This window comes from Equus quagga, chromosome 2 (genome assembly GCF_021613505.1).
Source record: "Equus quagga isolate Etosha38 chromosome 2, UCLA_HA_Equagga_1.0, whole genome shotgun sequence".
NCBI lineage: Eukaryota > Metazoa > Chordata > Mammalia > Perissodactyla > Equidae > Equus > Equus quagga.
Window position 1 is genome coordinate 145253818 of NC_060268.1, and position 18178 is coordinate 145271995.

An 18178-nucleotide genomic window follows, 5' to 3' on the forward strand; every position below is an offset into this window, starting at 1 on the left:
TTTATGTTTTATGTAATGTAGAGGTCAACATTCATCTTTTTCTATAATGATATACACTTTTGAAAACACAATCTAAACCCCGCTGAAGATCAATTGATGATATAGTTGTAGTCTGTTTCAGGACTTTGTATTGTTCCATGGATCTAGGTATTTTTTATATTATTACCACGCTTTCTTTTTTTGTTTTAGTACATTTCTTTTTTTTTTAAAGATTGGCACCTGAGCTAACAACTGTTGCCAATCTTATTTTATTTCTTTTCTTCTTCTTCTCCCCAAAGCCCCCCAGTACATAGTTGTATATTCTAGTTGAGAGTACCTCTGGTTGTGCCACGTGGGATGCTGCCTCAGCATGGCCTGATGTGCTGTGCTGTGTCTGCACCCAGGATCCAGACCTGCGAAACCCTGGGCTGCCAAAGCAGAGCACACAAACGAACTTAACCACTTGGCCATGGGGCCAGCCTCCACACTTTCTTAATTAATGTATCTTTGTGGTTTAAATCTTATAATTAGGTAGCGTATACCCTCCAAACTTTGTCAAAATTATTCTGGCAATTCTAGATTAATGGTAATTCTGTAGGTTTACCAAAGAAACTTCTCCTCGGTGGGCTGAATTCCAATTTTTATTTTTACTTCTAGAATAAACAGATGTTGCTTGGATATAAACATCTAAAATGCCAGGCTTGTTACCAAACCTGAAGTGGGTTCGCTCACCTGTTGCACAGCAAGCCAATCTCTGACACCAGGTGTGGTGGAAGAAAGTAGGAATTTTATTTTTGCACAGCGCTGAGCAAGGAGAGAGGGCAGCTAATGCTGAATCCCAAACTCCCTGAAAAGCTAAAAGGAAGGGTTTGTATTTCGGGTTTTATTTAGGTAGGGGAGGGGGAGCATATGGCCTTGCTAGTTGGAGCTTTCCCACCAGCCTGTCTTTGGCCTTGAGACACTTGCAGAGAGGAGGGAGCCCCTGACTTTGCTGTCAGCAACTTTCCCACCAGCCTGTATTTCTTTGTGGGGAGGAGATGATCCATGTGCTTGGCCTTGACAGTGTCTGTCTCCATGGAGGATAGTGGATTCTGGAGCTAGGAAGCCAGAGAGTAAGCAGGGACTGAGTGTTTTGGTTTTAACCCCATATATGCTGGGTTTAATGTGGGGAAACTGATATCGGGGTCGGTATCAGGCTTACTTCTACGGGTTTCTTTCTTTTGACCCTGTAATTCTTCGCTGCATTTTTCAGCTCTCCATTGCCTTCAAATAGATGCTTTTTACATTTTTCCAAGTCTGAATTACTCAGTCCACCATCACCAGACACTTACTATTTACTTATTCAATTATTTAAACTAAAAAGAAAACCCTCAAACAGTTCACTAATTTTTCCCCTCCCCAACCCCTACTTATGGCAACCACTAAACTGTTCTCTGTGTCTATGAGCTTAGTTTTATCTTATTTTATTTTTAATTTTCTTTTAGATTTCACATAAAAGAGAGATAGAGTATTTGTCTTTGTCTGGCTTATTTCACTCAGCATAATGCCTTTGAGGTTCATCCATGTTGTTCCAAACGGCAAGATTTCATTCATTTTTATGGCTGAATAATATTGCTTTGAGTATATATAGGATAATTTCTTTATCTATTCATCCACTGATGAACACTTAGGTTGTTTCCATATCTTGGCAATTGAAAATAATGCTGCAATGAACATGGAGGTACACATATCTCTTTAACTATTGTTTTTGTTTTCTTCAGATTAATACATAGAAGTGGAATTACTAGATAATATGTTATTTCTATTTTTAATTTTCTTTTCATTTTTTGCTGAGGAAGACTTGCTCTGAGCTAACATCTGTTCCAGTCTTGCTCTATTGTGTAAGTGGGTTTCCACCACAGCATGGCCACCAACGAGTGGTGTATGTCCATCCCTGGGAACCAGACCTGGGCCACCGAAGTGGAGTGCACTGAATTTAACCACTAGGTCATGGGATCAGACCCCTATTTTTAATTTTTTGAGGAATCCCCATACTGTTTGCCATAGTGGCTGCACCAGTCTGACTGGCCTAAGATGATACCTCATTGTAGTTTTGATTTGTGTTTCCCCAATAATTAGTGATGTTGAGCATCATTTCATGTGTCTGTTGGCCATCCATATATCTTCCTTTGAAAAATGTCTGTTCGTTATCCTCTGCCCATTTTTTGATTGGGTTGTTTTTTGTAGTTGTTGTTGAGTTGCCTGAATTCTTTATATATTTTGGAGTTCAACCCCTTATCTGATAAATGATTTGCAAACATTTTCCCCCAGTTGGTGTGCTGTCTTTCTGTTTTGTTCACGGTTTCTTTTTCTTTGCAGAAGCTTTTTAGTCTGAGGTAGTCCCATTTGTTAAATTTTTCTTTTGTTTCCCTTGCCTAAGTAGACATGGTATTTCAAAAGATGTGGCCAAGACCAATGTCAAAGAGTGTACTTCCTATATTTTCTTCTAGGAGTTTTATGGTTTTAGGTCTTACATTCAAATCTTTAATTCATTTTGAGTTAATTTTTGTGTATGGTGCAAGATAATGGTCTACTTTCATCCTTTTGCATGTAGCTGTCCAGTTTTCCCAATACCATTTATTGAAGAGAATTTCCTTTCTCCATTGTATGTTCTTGGCTCCTTTGTCACAAATTAACTGTCCATAGTTGTGTGGTTTTATTTCTTGGCATTCACTTTGGTTCTATTGATCTGTGCATCTGTTTTTCTGCCAGTACCATTCTGTTTTGATTACTATAGCTTTGTAGAATGTTTTGAAGTCAAGGATTGTGATGCCTCCAGCTTTGTTCTTTTTCTCAGGATTGCTTAGACTATTTGGGGTCCTTTGTTGTTCCATATATCCCACCATCATTCTTGATCAATATCTTTGCTTTCTTTGCAGCAAAACTCCACAGAAGAGTTGTCACTATTTCTAATTTCTCTATAGCAATCATCTTTTTTTAACTTATGGCAAAATGCTATTAAAATCAAATTTTCCATTTTAACCATTTACAGTGTACAATTCAGTGACATTTGTTCATAACGCTGTGCAACCATCTTCCAATCATTTTTAAAGTTCACTCTAATTAACCTAACGTCTCCTTCCAGTGATGTGGTGGAGCCAGCTCAGATCAGCAAGAGCCAATTGTGGGCATCACTGCCCAATTCTGTGTATAATGGCATCATATTAGCAGCTTGAAATCAGACAAAGTAGGAATATTTCTCCTATGGAAACTGGCAAGTGCTACAACTAAAGACTTTTGTACTCAAAGAGAGCCACTTATTAAACATTTACCTGCACACACTGCTTCTACCCTTCCACAAAAATTGGTCAAGGTTGTTTATGACCTTGACATTTGTAAAACTTTAGTCAGTTGTGGGAAATTTTCTCAGGATGTCTGTGAACGGCACTTGACACTGTTGTTCATTCCTACATTCTTGAGATCTTTTCTTCACTTAGTTTCCAGAACACCATAATTTCTTGATCTTCTTCATTTTCCCTCACTGCTCTTTTTTACTTTCCTTGGCACATTCAGACTCTGCTGCTTTGTCTCTGAATCTTTTCATGTCTCAGCACTCAATCCTCTTTCCTCTTCTCCGTCTACTCACTCATCCAGTCTCTTGGCTTTCAGTGTCATCCATATTCAAAATGTTTACCTTCTTCTAGAAATCTCTTCTAAATTCTAGACTCCTATACACAACTTCTTGCTCAGATTCATTACCTGGATGTCTAAAACTTAAGATCTCCAAAATAGAGCATCTTATCTTTCCTCCAAACCCACTTTACTATCAAACCTCCCTACCTCCTTTAATGGCAATTTCGTATGAAATCAGACTTCTGAAATCATTTAGTTCAATTTCCTTATTTTTATTTAAAAATAATAAGATATGGAGAATACATACTGGTGATAAAACTTCAAGTACTATGAAGCACGGAGAATGAGATGTACATTGTACTTTTCTTCCTGGAATTCCCATTCATAATTTGATGCGTATCCCTTGAGAAGGTTTTTACATATTTACATATACACATAATTCTACATATACACACAAAAACAACTTTATTTACATGGCAAAAGTATTTACCTAAAATATATGTGTATATTTACATATTTATTTACAGCTCTAAAGCTTTTTGTCATATAAAAGACCTTTTCATTTCAATATTTTAAATGTCTCATTATATTTAACTACTGAATAAAGCCACATTGTACACATCAAAATATGATGATGGACCAAACCATTCCTTGATGGTGGCCTTTACTTGGTTTGCAATGCTAAGTTATTACAAAGAATACCATAGCAAATACCCTTGTATTTACATGTTGTGTGCACATATGAGAGTATTTTTATAGGATGGATTTATAGATGTGGAATACTGGATCAAAGGTTGTACAGTCTACATTTTCACTACTATTTTCATTTAAGCTGCTGCTAAATTGCTCCCAAAAGATTGAACAAATCTAGGTTTTCATAATAGGGCATGAGCACAATTGTTTCACCACATCTTCTTTCCTCAATTCTGCATTTTGTAAATCTTCTTAATTTTGCCAATCTGGTGGGATCAAGATGATATCGCATTGTAATTTTATTTTGCATTTTCCTGAGTTACAATGAAATTGAAAAAGTTTTTATGTGTTTTGGCTGTTTGATTTATGAATTGTCTTTTCAAATTATTAGCCTGTTTTCTCTGAATTTTTTTTAATGATTTGTCAGGCTTTTTATTTTTATGGCTATTGATCTTTAGTTTGTTGGGCACATTGCAAATATTTTCTCTTCCATTTTTAAAATTTTTATTATGGTGCCATTTTTTAGGTATTATTTCATCATACAGAAGTATTAAAATGTTATAGAGTTAAGTTCTTGAGGTTATCACTTTTGGCTTCTGGGTTTTCTGAGTGTTTTTAGACAGATTTTCTTTATACCAAGGTTATAAAGGTACATTCTATATTTTTTCAATATTTTTACAATTTTTTTCATTTAGAACTCTAGACAACTTGAAATTTATTTTTCAATACGAGTAGGTGTGGAGTATGGATTATTTCCCTAAGTAGTTGTTTAATTTTACCAGTATCACTTATTTTATAAATAAGTCTTTCCTGATCCCACTGCTGTGAATGCTACCTGTACTCTTTCATCTTTTATTACAAAGTCCTGAGGCCCCAGAGAGCTGCATGATTTTCCTAGAGCAATATTCTCAAAAGGGTGAGATTTTCTTCCCCAGGGAACTTTCAGCAATGTCTAGAGACATTTTGGTTGTCACTGCCAGGGGAATGCTACTCCCTTTTAGTGGTGGAGGCCAGGGATGCTGCTAAACATCCTACAGTGCACAGGACAGCCCCCACAACAAAAAATTTCCCGACCCCAAATGTTAATGTCGAGGTTGAGAAATCTTGGCCTACAGTCATCTCAGTACATGAATATAGGCCTGAAAAAAAATACATCCTCCTCAGAAAAGGTTTATGAGTGTGTTTTTTTGTTTGTAAGGAGGATCAGCCTTGAGCTAACATCTGCTGCCAATCCTCCTCTTTTTGCTGAGGAAGACTGGCCCTGAGCCTACATCCATGCCCATCTTCCTCTACTTTATATGTGGGACGCCTAACACAGCATGCCTTGCCAAGCGGTGCCATGTCCGCACCCGAGATCTGGACCAGCAAACCCTGGGAACGTGTGCACTTAACCGCTGCGCCACTGCGCCAGTCCCATGAATGTGTTTTTTAAATCAGTATTTTAAATTGTTGGCTTTTTGTATCTGTTGATAAATCCTCCAAAAGTCATTTGAATATGAGCTTGTCATCATGATTTAGTAGTTGTCTGTTTCCCAGGAGAGAACAAATGTGACTTTTTCTCATTGTTATTTCTATGAAATGCTTCCTATTCTCCACGACTGAAATATGTGTGCTCATCAACTCTGGAACAGACTATTTCACCCTCTGGACAACAAATGCATATATTAATTGTGTGTTCTTTTCAAAGCATTGACCTTAATCAGGCCTGGTGGGGCTGAAATTTTCAACCCTGACTTTATCTCTCATATTCACGAAAATCAGACTGAGAGAATCACCTGATTGATGATACTGATCCTTGTTCCCACCCTAGACCAGCTAAAGAAAAGTCTTCAGGTTTGGGGCCCAGGAATTTGTCCTTTTATTAGATGAACCAAGTGATTCTGAGGATGAGCTGGGTTGGGGGCCGTTGCATGCACACTCACAGACATCTTGTGAGTGTGCAGGGAGAGGAGCTCTAACCCCTGTGAGCAAATTGCTCCAGGTTGGCTCCTTCCTCAGAGAGGAGTTTAATCCAAGACAGTGAAATAAGAGGGGCTTTTAGGGTTAAAGATTTCCCTCTATTCTCCAGCATCAAAAATGTAGCTAAAAATGTATTAAAATGATGATTCATAATATCCATGACTTCTTTGAGCTTTAAAATTGTATGAGAAAATATCTTTCTCCCCCTAATTATGAGAAATTCCTTCACTTTGTTTTGTCATAAAGCCTGAAGTTTCAGTAATAAAGAAAGAACATGCTTAATGAGGCGTTCAAGTGAAGTGGAAGGAGCGCTGGAGCAAGAGTCAGGGTCTGGGTGGCCTTTGGTAGCAAGTTGATTGACTGTAGGAGAGTCACTTCCCCTTAGACTCTATAAAATTCATTTGGAATCCGATCAGTGGTTTTCAAACAGTGTTTTGTGGAATCCTGGTTTCTGTAAAAGGGCTTCACGGAGTCTGCCAACATATGAACTAAATTTAGTTTTCAAATATAATTTTACCTATTTAACTTTGCTTCACATGTAATCTCCAATGTATATGTTGTATATCAAATTTCACAGTATCAGTGACCTGTGCTAGAAACTTAGAACAAAATTTCCTCTGCTATCTTGTATAACTGAAGAGAATTGAAGCTGTTTAAAGCTCCTTAGCTGTTTTAAAACAATTACAACTTCAACTACTTCTCTGTGCAGGTTTTGTCATCTCATATAGTCAAACAAAACAGAGCACTAACATGAAGCCGAGACTGAACACCCAGAGGACTGTTGCTTGTAATAATTCCTAATTCTGGGGACCACCAAAGCAACTTCATCTTTATCACTCTACTTCATAATGGGTTAAGGTTATAAATTTGAATTTCATATGATGAATTTATACTAGTCACCTACGACTCATTTATTTTATGTATGTTGGAGACTTGTGTAATATTTTTTGGTGGAAAATTTTTTGCTTCGAAAAATGTTTTAAAATCACTGGGCAAGATGGTTTCTATTATCTCCCTCTCCTCTGACATTTTATCTACGTCCTTCTAAAAATTAGAAAATATCTACTTATATTGTCACTCTGAGATTTTGGAAATTCTGATGTAGACAGCAGAGAAATGGTTGGGGCTTATTTTAGTCCTGGAGCACTTGAGGGGAGAGGCACACTGTGGTGGATGGTAATTTAGGGTCCAGGGTCAGTTAGAGAGCAGCATGAAGCAGCTCAAATCCCTATGAAGAGAGAGGGGAACTAAACCACGGGAGGGGTCACTCAAAGACACTAACATGGTAGACACTGGAATATAGGCTGATAGGGTGGGTGCAGAAGTGCATGGTTGTTTAACTATGCTTTCACCCTGCCTTGATTTTTAAAGTGTTCACGTTTATAGGAGTACAGTAGTCCCCCCCTCATGCATGGTTTTACTTTCCACGGTTTCAGTTACTCTTGGTTAACCGTAGTCTGAAAATATTAAGTGAAAAATTCCAGAAATAAACAATTCATAACTTTTAAATTGCATGCTGTTCTGAGTACTGTGATGAAATCTCATGCTGTCTTACTCCATCCCACCCAGGACATGAATCATCCCTTTGTCCAGTGTATCCATGTTTTGTACGCTACCCGCCTGTTAGTTACTTAGCACCCTTCTTGGTTATCAAATCGACTGTTGCAGTATGGCAGTGCTTGTATTCAAGTAACCCTTATTTTACTTAATAATGGCCCCAAAGCACAAGAGTAGTGCAGCTAGCAATTCAGATATGCGAAGAGAAGCCTTAAATTGCTTCCTTTAAGGGAAAAGCTGAAAGTTCTCAAGTTAATAATGAAAGGAAAACATCATATGCTGAGGTTGCTAAGATATTCAGTAAAAATGAATCTTCTATCCATGAAATTATGAAGAAGGAAAAAGAAATCTGTGTTGATTTTGCTGTTGCACCTCAAATATGTATGTAGGGAAAAACATAGTATATATACAGGGTTTGGTACTATCTGTGGTTTCAGGCATCCACTGGGGGTCTTGGAACATATCCCCCGTGGATAAGAGGGGACTATAGTATAACACATTGAGGCCGACAAGATCTGACAGATCAGGGATTTTACTTTACAGATGAAGAAGCTCAGGCCCAGAAGAGGGAAACAACTTGTCCAAATGTTTAAAACCAGCTTGAGCATGATGGGGGCTAAGGCAAACATGGGTTAGTCTACCTCACTGGTTGCCTACCTCATCCTGCCACTAACGTTGACATATGTCATTCCCAGAAGATTCTCCCCAAGGGTTCCAGCCCTGAGATGTTTATCTGATGGTCTGAAATATGCTTAGTATATCTTTCCAACAGGGACGATCCAGCCTATCCTTAATCACATTAATACACATCCAACAAAATAGATCAAAACAAACAAAATAGCGAGAAAACTTTATAAACATTTTTGGAACAATGTCCTTAAAGATATAGAAGAAAAAATTTTTTCCCTGCCCTTTCAGACATATACCTAATGAAAGATGGAATAATTGAGGATCATAAAGTACTCGAGCTGTCATTGCGTTTCTTCAAAAATTTTTTCCAGGGCCATTAAGGGGGTAAGCATGCAGATGAGTAGGTTTAGTTATGGACCCTGGAAATACCAATCTACGCCTCAAGCCATAGGGACACCTAGCACGGAGTCCCAACTACAAGACACAATAGAGAATCGTGGAATCTGACAGACCTGAGTTCAAATCCCAACTCTGCTCTCACCAGCTGTGGGCTCTTGGACAATTTTCTGATTTTCCCTTTTCTTACCTATAAGTTGATAAGAATAACACCTTCCTTGCAGCATCATTGTAAAGCCTGAGTGAAATGTATATGTGAAGTGCACAGCACAGTGCCTGGCACCCAGAAGCTACTTAATATATTGTTGCCAGTTATTGTTATTATTAGGGTTAATATCAACTTGTAGGCCTGAGGTGGAGAAGACTGAAAATAAAGGTGTTTAGTTGGAAATTTTCCATCTTATGTTTTAGTTAAAATATATGAGGACCTTGGAACAGGTGATCCCGACAACAGACCACACTCTTTAGCGGTTAGAGTTTGTTGGGTGAAGTTTAGGCAAAGCTGCCTGGCTGGTGCTCGGCTGCTCCAGCTGCATGGGCTTTATGGCATGGGAATAATTTGGAACTTCTCCATCTAACAATCTTTGTAGGCAGCCAAAGCAGAAATTTACTTTGACGCTACACAACTTGATTGTTGTATTGATTAAATCATCAATCTATGGTTGGCTGAGTGTGTACCATGAAACTTTTCTGAAATAGGCAGATTTAGAAAAGACCTTCCATGTTTTGCCATAATGAGGATTGTCCATTTGCTACACCTGTCTTTGATCAAAACACCGACACTAGAAGTATTTATAAATCCACCTAAATACTCCTAGGAAAAAGTTTCCTCACTTATTTTTTTTCCCCTTTAAGATGTTTCCAGAGCATCTCTTTCTGTCCTCTTCTTCCTACAATAGATGGTCAAGTCAAGAGAAAGGCAAGCCTATTTTCTTGCTTAATACATGAAATATGAAATAAAAGGATTCTTCTCATCCTTTCCCAATAAAGATTACTACTTCGTTCCTTCTTTTTTATTCACTCGCATTGGGAATTAATTCCCTTTAAAACGATTCCTTTTTTTTCAGTGTAAACTCTCTGATGGAAATTTGGCAATATGTATAAACAATTAAATATTCTTAATTCAGAAATTTATTTCTGTGAGTCATCAATTATAAATAAAAATATTTATAATAGACAGAGTGAAAAATTTGAATCAGCATAAATAGCCATGTGAGTGAAATTCCAGTTCATCCTTTCAACAGAATATTACCCAATCATTCAAAAATATTGCAGACTTATGTTATAGGCAATGCAAAAGTGTTGATAAAGTGTTTTAACAGGGAAAATAAAGTCTACTAAGTAGTATTTATTGAATATTTTTCAGTTGGAAATGGATATGAATAGAAATGGGACCAAAGAGAAATCTATCAAAATATTAACTAAATGGTGAGGATATTCATTATTTATTATTTTTTTGTTTTTTCTTGTTTTTTTTTTGAGGAAGATTAGCCCTGAGCTAACATCTGTGCCCATCTTCCTCTATCTTATATGTGAGACGTCTGCCACAGCATGGCTTGATGAGCGGCACATATGTCTGTGCCCAGGATCCGAACCAGCAAACCCAGGGCCAGAGAAGCGGAGTGCACAAACTTAACTGCTACACCACTTGACCAGCCCCTGGTTACTCATTATTTTCTTTGTTAGTTTCTATTTTTTAAAATGTCTGTAATAAACAGATTTTACTTTTCCTTAGACAAAACACAATAAATCTTTAACTTAAGAAAATATTCCCAAGCCTATTTTAATCTAAGAGAAAGACAGTGCAGTTTAGAAGCAGAAAGAACCATAGCTGTGACCTACCTGAGTGCGGAGCCCATTTGCTGAGGGAGGGCTGATTCAGGAATGATGATTCAGGAATGATGTCTCCTCAGCTTGGATGCTACAGTTTAAAGGAAGGCTGAAGTAGAGGAGGAAGCAGGACAACAACCACACAGAGCTTCCCCTATAATCAGCCATCATCTTAGCGACCAGCTTCACTGCCTCGGGTCTAAATTCCTCTGCAGTTGCTTTAATTGATGGCTGCCATTTTCCCTGATGACCTAGTGGAGTTCATTAGGTAGTGTTTCCCCAGGTGTAGGGTATACCTCACTGAGGCTGTGGAAGATTTTAGCTGATACATGGCCATGGTATTAAATAATAATGAATCACACGGTATGAGAGTTAGTCTCTGTATTAATTTCCTATTGCCACTTTAAAAAATTGCCGGAAATTTAGCAGCTTAAAATCATATAAGTTTATTCTCTTACAGGTCTGAAGTTCAGAAATCTAAGGTGCTGTTAGGACTGCGTTCTTTCTGGAGACTTCAAGGGAGAATCTGTTTCCTTGCCTTTTCCAAGTTCTAAAGGCTGCCTGCATTCCTTGGCTCCTAGCACATCCCTCTAACTTCCGGTTGTTCTCTTGTCACATTTCCTTTTTCTGACTTTGACCTTCTTGTCTCCCTCGTTAAGGGCTTTTGTGATTACATTGGGCCCACCCAGATAACCCAGAATAAACTCCTCACCTTAAGTTTCCTAACTTAATCACATCTGCAAAGTCTCTTTTGCCACATAAGTAACATATTCACAGATTTCTGGGATGAGGACATGGACATCTTTGGGGGGCTGTTATTTATCCTACTACAGTCTCCCAATCAAATTTCTTTCAACCTTCTGAGTGTATCAAGGAGAAAGTCTACTTTGACTTATGTCTTTCTTTCTAGCCCCTTTCATATAAAGAACAGATAGTTAGCCAAAAGAAGGCATTTCTGAAACTCACATACCCTGACTAGTCATGGCATCTATTCATTTTATTATCAATTATCTGCTTTTTATTGATGTCTTTTTTTATTGACATCAAGTTTTGGTAAATAATAGTTTTTCCTCCCACTTGTAGTAGCTGTAGAAAGTTACTTTAACAAACGTGTTTAAGTTAAATAGGTGAATAGATCTTGAGACTTTTAAATAAGCAGTATTATAGGTGGCATTTAGCTGTGGTGAATATCATGAATGACAAAAGTTTAGGAAATATTGCCTTAGTAGAACACCACCCCACTTAAAATTAGGGAAGAATCAGGACAGTTAGGCATAACTCTGCTCCCCGCTTAGCTCTACATGAGGCCTCCTTTGAGGAATGTGACAAAATTTCCTTTCAGCCCCTTTGACAGTTGGTTTTGTACATGAATAAAGGATGAACCAGTAAGACAGGGAGAAAGATCTTCCTTCTCATTCACAGAGAATGCAAATCTCCAATGGAAAATCGGTGGGGTATCATCTATTGGGCATTGGCTATGTGCAGTCTTCTTGCAGGCTTGCTGAGCGGTAAATGGTAAGTTCCTGCACTCATGTGATCTCACTCTGGTGGATGATGACAAATCAGCACAATATAGAGTAGGGAAAGGCTGGGTCCTTAGGAAAAGGAATTATAAAGCACTACTGAGTTCAATCAGGGAGATGATTCCTTCAGCTTGCAGGTGGCCAGGACTGGGTAAGGATGGAATAGAGCAAGAATGGTGAGGATCAAGGATCTCTTCATGGTGAAGATAATTTTTCTTCAGGGACTTTACCAGGAATTTCCCCAAGAAGCATTTGGGGTGGGAGCTTCATCACTGCCAGCTCTTTAGGTTTTTCAGTGCTGGCATCCTTAGTATAAAGAAGGTTTTCTGAGTACCAACTGCTTGCCAGACTTACTAAAAACTGTGCAAATGCAAAGCTAGAGTTTAATTTTCTCTCTGTTAAAATCATAAAATGTCTTAGATTATTCGTCTTCTCTTAATAAAATATTATAAAAGGTTTTTCTTTACCTTTTATGTAATCTGCCTAGGAAGCAGAGATTCTATATCTTATCAAATATTTCCTGTGCGTCACATTATCTCTATCAGGTCTTTGATTACTTAGAAAAACTAAGTCTTTTCAATATTAAAAGTGCTAAGGTTTTTTTTTTTTAAACCATGTGACTTTCAATATTTGTCTCTGATACCTTAAATATCTGGAAATGTAAATATGTGTTACACCAATGCCAAAAAAATATCCATTTAATGAAGCTACTTGTATTAAATAATTTTTATAACATTTGCATTTCCTAATTTCCTATCATGGACACATATTAGTTTTACAATATGAATACTATTATTTCATTATAACACATAAACATGTGCAGTTTCCAAATATCCTTGTGACAAGTCTTGCAGAGGATGTGGTTAGTAATTTTGCCTTTGCTCCACCTCTGTGCTGATTTATTGGCTTCTGTTTCTGCTGTTCAGAGCTTCTCCACCCCACACTGTTGACAGCATGCTTTGACAGAGTCCAGAACCAGGTGTCCATTACCTTTAGCAGAGTTTCAAGGGATCCTTTCCTGAGTGGGGGATGGGCAGTGGCATAGCATGGAAGGTATTTTTTTTGTAAAGTGCTTATTTTGATGAAGCTTATCAAGGACACACAGTATTCCAAATAAATTGACTTTCTCAGCTGAGTTGACTGGTTTTGTTAGGAAAGCAATTTGCACAGAAATTAAAATGGCAAACAAAGGGAGGAGGTACAGAAAAAAATTGGTGCTTTTCTTTGTACTTTACACAAGATTTTTAATGATTGCACAATATTCTTGCTCTTTGTCTTATTATTTTAATCATTTGAATTGGGAGAAGTCTCTCTGGGAGAAGTCATGATGCTGATGGAGGTTTTGATAGGACTAAAACCTGTCACACTTAGTCACGGGCTGGGGGAGGTATTTCATTATCAAGAATACCAGCAGTCTATTTTCACTCTACCCAAAGCAATTCTTAAATCACATGAGAACTCTAAAATGTAAGGAGAACAACTTCAATGTTTTGCAATTTCTAAATGTCAGACCAAGATGTGAGTGAAGGACTGTGAAGTCAAGTCAATGGAAGCTTTTACAGACACTGACATGTCCCCTTACGGCAATATACACATTTGAGATGATATCAGCACAGAATTCAGCTTTGGGTGGGACTTGCAATTAATTCAAATTGATGAATCTGAATTAAGTGTTTTCTCTTTTCAAGTCACCTTGCTAAGCTTTGAAAAGCTAGACGATAAGGCCAAAACTTGGAAATAAACCAGATGTCCTTTAGTGGGTAAATGGTTAAACAAACTGTGGTGGATCCATTCCATGGGATACAATTCAGCAATAAAAAGGAAGAAACTTGATAGACATTAACCATTTGGATGGATCTTAAGGGCATTATGCTGAATGAAAAAATCCATAATCAAAAGGTCACAAATGCATGATTCCGTTTATACAACATTACAGAGATGGAGATCAGATTAATCGTTGTCAGGGATTATGTTCAAGGAAGGTTGAGGGGTGGTGGAGGTGGTTGTTGGGTATAAATGGACAGCACAAGGGGAATTTTTGTGGCAATGGACAGTCCTATATCTTAATTGTAGTGGTGGTTTTAGCCAAGTTTCTCATTAATGAAAGATTGCTAGATTCCATGACTACTTCAAGTGATCCTGATATTTCAGACAAAATGGTGAAAAATGTGTTATAATTGACCTGTCTAGCAATTTTCCATTCATCTCAATGCTTTTCCAGCTTTACTGAGATATAATTGACACATAACGTTGTGTAAGTTTAAGGCATACAATGTGATGATTTGATACAGGTATACATTGGGAAATGCTTACTACAAATAAGGTTACTTGACACATCCTTCAACTCACATAATTACCATTTTGTTGTTGTTGTTATGGTGAGAACATTAAAGCTCTACATTCATAGCAACTTTCAAGTATATGACACAGTTTTGTTAACTATAGTCACTGCTGTACGTTAAATCCGCAGAACCTGTTCATCTTATGACTGAAAGTTTGTACCCATTAACCAACATCTCCCCATTTGCCCCACCCCTCAGGCCCTGGCAACTACCATGCTACTCTGTTTCTATGAGTTTGATATTTTTAGATTCTGCATATAAGTGAGATCATACAGTATTTGTCCTTCTCTGTCTGACATATTTCACTGAGTATAATGCCCTCAAGTTTCATCCATGTTGTGGGAAATAACAAGATTTCCTTCTTTTTTATGGCTGAATATTAATTCATTGTGTATATACGTAACCTCATCTTTTTAATCCATTCCTCTGTCAAGGGACACTTAGGTTATTTCCATTTCTTGGCTATTGTGAGTAGTGCTACAATGAACATAGGGTGCAGATATCTCTTGGAAATAGTGATTTCATTTCCTCTGAATACATACCCAGAAGTAGGATTGCTGCATCATAGGTAGTTCTAGTCATTCATATCAACTTGACAGTTACAGTTTGGAAAAAAATCATTTTCCCATCCCCTGCCTTAATTTTCCAAGTAATTTTGGCATAGGGTAATACAAATATGACCTTTGCCATGGTGTCCCATTATCGCTTATATACCATTTGAACACATTTATGTAGGTATAGGCTGAAGTGTTTGGATGTCAGATTTCCTGAGTTAAAATCATGACTCATTCGCTTGTGCAGTCTTAGGCAATTTGGCTTTTACCATCATTTTTCTCCATGCCTCAATTTTCCCAACTGTGAAATGAAGATGACTGTATTATCTCATAGGGTTATAAGTTTTAAATGAGATATTTTATGTAGAACTCTTAGCAAAGAGTAAACTATTATTCAATATATTTGTTACCACATGCAGAGCTAAAGAATCAAGAGTAGTATGTTGCCAAGAATGGGGCATTCTTTTCTTCTGTACTTCTTAGCTTATTGATTTAAAGCAGATAAGCTTAGCTCTTTTAAAAAATACTCTTTATTGAAATATAACATACATAACAGAAAAAAATGCACACATTATATATGTATAGCTTGATAGGTTTTTTTTTGTTGTGGTGAGAACACAATATGAGATCTACCCTATTAAGCAAATTTTAAGTGAACAATACAGTATTCTTATCTACAGGCATAACCTTGTACAGCGGATCTCTAGCCTTACTTATCTTGCATAACTGGAAATTTACACCTGTTGATTAGCAACTCCCCATTGCCCCTACCCCCAGCTCCTGGCAATCACCATTCTAGTCTCAGCATCGATGAGTTTGACGATTTTAGATACCTCATGTAAGTGGAATCACGCAGCATTTGGCCTTCTGTGTCTGGCTTATTTCACTTAGCATAAGGTCCTCAAGTCTCATCCATATTATTGAATGGCAGAATTTCCTTCATTTTGAAAGCTGAGTAATATTCCATTGTGTGTGCATATATATATACATACGTATATATTAATGTATACACATTTCTTTTTATCCATGTCGATGGACATTCAGGTTGTTTCTATATATTGGCTATTGTGAATAGTGCTGCAGTGAACTTGGGAGTACAAGAGATCCTGATTTCAATTCTTTTGGATAAATATCCAGAAGTGGGATTGCTGCATCACATGGTAGTTCTATTTTTAAGCTTTTGAGGAATGTACCGCTTTCCAAAGCAGCTGCATCATTTTGTATTCCCAGTAACAGTGTACAGGAGTTCTAATTTCTCCCCTTTCTCATCAATACTTGTTGTCTTTTGTTTTTATGATAATAGCCATTCCAACAGGTGTGAGGTGATATATCATTGTGATTTGGTTTGCATTTCCCTGATGATTAGTGATGCTGAGCATCTTTTCATATACCTGTTGGCCATTTGTATGTCTTCTGTGGAGAAATGTCTATTCAAGTTTTTAGATCATTTTTAAATAAGGTTATTATTTTCCCATTGAGTTCTAAGAATTTCTGTTATATTTTGGAAATCAATCCTTTCTCAGATATATAGTTTGCAAATATTTTCTCTCATTTTGTAGGTTACTTTTTTTAACAGAAACTTTATTATTTACAAGAGAAAATGGATATAGTTTATTGGGGAGAATAATCTTTTCTTAATTTTAAATTTTTTTTAATTTTAATTTTTGTAGCAGTAACATTGGATTATAACATTATATAACTTTCAGAGGTACATCATAATATATTTCAAATTCTGTGTAGATTACATCATGCTCACTGCCCAAAGACTAATTATAATCCATCACAGCACATTTGTGGCTAATTACCCCTTTTGCCCTCCTCCCTCTCCCCTTCCCTCTGGTAACCATCAATCCAGTCTCTCTTGCTATATGTTTGTTTGTTGTTGTTTTTATCTTCTCCTTGTGAGTGAGATCATATGTATTTGACTTTCTCCCACTGAGTTATTTTACTTAGCATAATACCCTCAAGGTCTATTCATGTTGTCACAAATGGGCGAATTTCATCATTTCTTATGGCTGAGTAGTATTCTATTGTGTGTATGTACTACATCTTCTCTATCCATTCGTCCTTTGATGGGCTCCTAATTTGCTTCCAAGTCTTAGCAATTGTGAATAATGTTGCAATGAACATTAGGGGTGCATGTAGGTTACTTTTTGACTCTGCTGTTTCATTTTTTGTGCAGAAACTTTTTAGTTTGATAGAGTCTCACTTCTCTAATTTTGCTTTGGTTGCCTAGGCTTTTGTTGTCATATCCATGAAATCATTGCCAAGATCTATGTCATAAAGCTTGTCTCCTGTGTTTTCTCATATGAGTTTTACAGTTTCAGGTCTTGTATTTAAGTCATTAATCCATTTTGAGTTGATCTTTCCTGTATGGTATAAGATAAGAGTCCAATTTCATTCTTTTGTGTGTGGCTATCCAGTTTTCCCAACACCATTTTTTGAAGAGACTATACTTTCTCCATCATGTGTTCTCAGCACCCTTGTCAAAGATCAGTTGATTACATACACATGGATTTATTTCTGCACTCTCTATTCTGTGTCATCGGCCTATGTATCTGTCTTTGTGCTAGCTCTATATTGTTTTAATTACTGTAGCTTTATAATACATTTTGAATTCAGAAAGTTTGATGCCTGCAGCTTTATTCTTCACATTTGATTTCATGTGTACATAAAGTTAATTTTTGAATTATCTTTTTCAACAGTTAGTTCTAACAATTATATCATTACTACATAAAAAATTTAAAAGAATAAAATAAATCACTCCTCATGTTACTACCCTGACACATTATTTTATATTTCAGTTTTATGTTTAATAAATGCATATAGTTGTTTTAATACATGTATATGTTTAAAATCATAGAATTATGCCATTTTTATTTTACTTCTCTTCACATAATGTTATATCATGGATATTTTTCTACATTGCTGCATGGTTTTCATAGTGATTGCTGTTCTCCATCAATACATGTACATTACGTCGATGAATACTAATCTACGTTTTGGGGAAGAATGGCTCCAGGAGCCTGCAGCTTGTGGATGTGCCAGCAGAGCAGGGTACGATTACTGAGATGGCTCTAGATTATCAGGAATCAGCTCTTTT

General features: G+C 36.9%; 1 protein-coding gene across 2 annotated transcripts in view; it reads right to left on the reverse strand.

Annotated features, from left to right (window-relative positions):
* The window catches only part of LOC124235856 (lipase member K-like), a 47668-nt gene extending 36959 nt beyond the window's left edge, over positions 1-10709 (reverse strand). For both annotated transcript variants that reach the window (XM_046654367.1, XM_046654366.1), the window contains exon 1: positions 10669-10709. The gene's annotated coding sequence lies outside the window, so the exon portion shown is untranslated. The remainder of the gene's footprint in view (positions 1-10668) is intronic.
* Positions 10710-18178: the final 7469 nt, after the last annotated feature.